Source organism: Aplysia californica, unplaced genomic scaffold (assembly GCF_000002075.1).
Source record: "Aplysia californica isolate F4 #8 unplaced genomic scaffold, AplCal3.0 scaffold00088, whole genome shotgun sequence".
Taxonomy (NCBI): Eukaryota; Metazoa; Mollusca; class Gastropoda; order Aplysiida; family Aplysiidae; genus Aplysia; species Aplysia californica.
This window is the reverse complement of record NW_004797358.1, coordinates 1,092,447-1,096,655: the sequence shown is the minus strand read 5'-3', so window position 1 is coordinate 1,096,655 and position 4,209 is coordinate 1,092,447.

The window sequence follows — 4,209 nt, the reverse complement described above, 5'->3', positions numbered from 1 at the left end:
ACGCAACTGTTGTGTGACCCGTTTGAAGTGAGCTAAGTCTAACTTTTGTAACGTCTACTGCCATTGTTAACGACCAAGACATATTTCTCCCTGTGAGATGAATAAATATTGTCATTATCATTGCCATTGTCATGCAGCTTACCAATTAAAAGCCAAATAAATTCTGCATCATCTGACTCATTGGTATGTCATTTATCTTAAGAGACGCCCGAGATCATGGTCACTCTAAATTGACATTAAAAAATCAGGCTGGGCAAAATTGTGCGAAATTAAAGAAATGTCAAAGTGTGTTCGCGCGTGTATTGAGCATTGACACTGGTGTAATGGACAAGTACAGTGGAAACCATATATAACAGGCCCGGTAATAACAGGGATCCGGTAATAACAGGGATCCGGTAATAACAGGGATCCGGTAATAACAGGGATCCGGTAATAACAGGGATTTTCTAAATCCCCGTTTTTTTCCTACTCTTTGTCTCTATTAAATGTTATCGGCAACAACAGGGCCTCATCGGAGCCCAACCGGTTATTACAGGGACAAAGGCTCGTTAACAATGTGTAAAAAGTAAGAGAGAGAGAGAGAGAGAGAGAGAGAGAGAGAGAGAGATCTAAGCCTACTTCTTTCATTATGGCCACCAACGACGTCATGCGCAAGAGAAATGCCTTTCAATTGACAAAATATACGAAATAACCCAGGCTGTTGACTAAAAGCAAGCTCCACTGGCAGAGATTTGTCATCAGTTCGACATTCCACAAGGGTCGATTCACACCATTATCATGGATAGAGAGAAGATAGTGGCAGCATACTCCAATGGAAACTTTGCTCTGAATCGAAAGATGATGAGACTACCCGATGCTGTGGACCAAGCTCTTCTGATGTGGTACATGTATAAGGAGGCAAGGAGAAACTTGGTGCCAAAACCCCTGTTCGTGGGTACTTGTGGCAAGGAAAACTACCCATGAATAAGTACAGCTGGATTAGTCCACAAATGCTTACTTTCCTTGCATTTCTGATTTAACAGGGATCGGATATAACAGGACTTTTTCTCTTCTCCCACCATCCCTGTTATATCAGGTTTCCACTGTATTGAATATCAAATGAAAAGAGAACATTCTTGCCTTTGCAATGAACAGCATCTTCTCATGATATTTATGAAACAGATTGGAAAACAGAGCAGTTACAATTTACAAATACCACGCAACACCTGCACTTTACATTACATATATAAATATGTGCTCATTGGTATATTTTGTTTTTGTTTAGGAGCTATTGGTGGTTTCGTGTAGAGCACGAAAAGCACAAAACCTTTTTTTTTTCATCTTCACATGGACTACTTAGATTTTGGACAAAATCATCTGTCAGTGAGGGATAGAGGCCGCGAAACTGACATGTTTTGGGTGGTCTTGGGAGAATGAACCAAATTGCCCTGGTGGTTTGGTTCAGTGGACCACACCGTGCAAGTCATGGAACGTCGTCATGTCTTACCCTTATTTTCGTCAAGGTGTCATTCAAGTAGACATCCCCCTGTGTAGCAAAGCACTTTCTCCAGGGGCCAGTACAATTAGACAATTCTTGGAAAACCAAATCACATCAACGATGGGGTGGGTCACCAGTCAATAGCCCAGATATGAATCCTACTGCAGGAATGTGATGTCCCGTAATGAAACAGCAGCTTTAATAAGAAAAAGCGACTTTGCTTCCAATTCAAACCCTTTGTTTGCAACTCTTTGTGACATTTGGGATGAACTGACAGATAATAATTATTATTTCCAAATTTAATAGAGTCGATGACCACATGGTTCGTGCACTACACAAAAACAGTGGCTTCTAAGCAAAATAATAACGAGGACATTAACATTTAATGTTGTCCAAGTTTTGCGTGGTATTTGTGATTACTCTATTTTCCGTCTTGTTTGAAACTAGATCTAACGTAATGAAATATTAGAGTAATATTTTTGCTTTTTGCAGTCACAAAATTCTCCATTCATTGGATAATTATACAACAATGTTCTATAAATTATATTCACAGATGCTCCTTGCAATGATTTCACGCAGTTTGGCCAAGCCTGATTTTTAAGGTCAGTCTAGGGTGACCAGGCATATCGCGGTCGTCTCTTAACCCTCGACATATGAGTCAAATGAGGCAGAATTTATTCAGCTTTAATTAAATTGGTAAACTGCATGAGTCACGGTAGTGAGAGGCTTTATAAGCGATCTTTTTTGGGCGGACCAAGATGGAGTGATATGACAGTTTGTCTCGAAAATGGACATACAATCACCGGAGACCATTATTCTAACCAGTTAAAAATTACGAGAGGCTATGAAAGAAAAAACGCAGTGAAAACGTACAGGAAAGATCCGAAAAGGCATTTTGCTGCGTCATGGAAACGCGCCAGCAACAAGGAGATTAAGAATAAAGTAGTTCTAAACTCCTTGGCCAGCACACACTTCAAGAAAATCTGCAGATACTGCTCCAGCAAGTGGCTATGACATTTTGCCACGCATATCCACCTTATTCTCCAGATTTAGCCCCATCCATCATCCACCCTAGTCTCCAGATTTAGCCCCATCCATCATCCACCTTATTCTCCAGATTTAGCCCCATCCATCATCCACCTTATTCTCCAGATTTAGTCCCATCCATCATCCACCCTATTCTCCAGATTTAGCCCCATCCATCATCCACCCTAGTCTCCAGATTTAGCCCCATCCATCATCCACCCTATTCTCCAGATTTAGCCCCATCCATCATCTACCCTAATAATGATAATAATGGATTGCATTTATATAGCGCATATCCACTTATGCAATGCTCTATGCGCTTAATATGATACATATAATGGATTTACAAATCAATTTTAAAGATACATAGTGTTACATACTCATGCAAACACATATTCACTCGCGCACTCACCACACACATATACATACTCACATACACACATACATACATATGCACATACGCACATACAAACTCACAACGATCTACAGCTTGGATGCATTCTGTCTAATCGAAATATGATGAAAATAGAAATGATTTTAGTTTCTTCTTAAAAATTTCTAGATTTTCTGCTTCTCTGGTAGTTTTTGGAAGCCTATTCCAAACAAGTGGGGCAAAATATGAAAAAGAGCGTTGGCCATATGATTTGAAATTTATTTTAGGCTTAACAAGGGTTGTTTTGTCACTAGATGATCTGAGCGTTCTAGGAGGCACATAGGGTGTTAAAAGCTGTTTTAGATAGTCCGGTGATAAATCATTTAAGCACTTGTAGCAAGTTAAACAGATTTTATATATGATACGCTCTTTCACTGGGAGCCAGTGTAATGCTTTTAAAATAGGAGTCACATGATCATGCATTAGTTTTTTAGTAATTATTTTGGCAGCAATATTTTGTACTCTTTGTAGTTGTTGTAACTGTTCATCAGGTACACCAGCCAGTAAGGAATTGCAATAATCAATCCTTGACAATATAAGTGATGTTATTAAAGTTTTGGTGACACCAACAGATATATGTTTTCTAATGCTCCCTATTTTCTTCAGCTGGAGATATAGATTTTTACAAAGATTGGATACATGGTATTTCATTGACATATCTTGATCTAGCACCACACCTAAATTTCTTATTTTAGTTTGGGCTGATATTTCGTGGCCATTGATGTTTATTCTGATATTGTCGATTTCATTGCATGCGCTGCTACGAAGAAATAATATTTCGGTCTTATCCTCATTTAATTCTAATTTGTTCTTGAACATCCATTTTCTTATATCATTGATACATCTGGCGATTCTATCTATGAGATTGTGTACATTGTCAGTTGTAGTGAATCCATACAGCTGTGTATCGTCTGCATAAAGATGGTAATTGAGGGCATATAAAGAAATTATTGATGACAGACTTTGCGTGTACATTGTAAAGATGACAGGACCAAGGACCGAACCCTGAGGAACTCCGCATTTTAGAGGTAACCTATCTGACACATCATTGCCAATTTTCACTGACATAAATCTATTGTCTAGATAGGATTTAAACCACATTAGAACAGTACCTGATAGTAAAAATGACTTTTCCAATCTCTCTAGTAAAATTTCGTGGTCGATGGTATCGAACGCCGCTGACAAATCAAGCAGAACCAAAACACAGACTTTTTTATTATCGATTTCATTTAAAACATCTGATGATACCTTTAAAAGAGCGGTTTCCGTACTG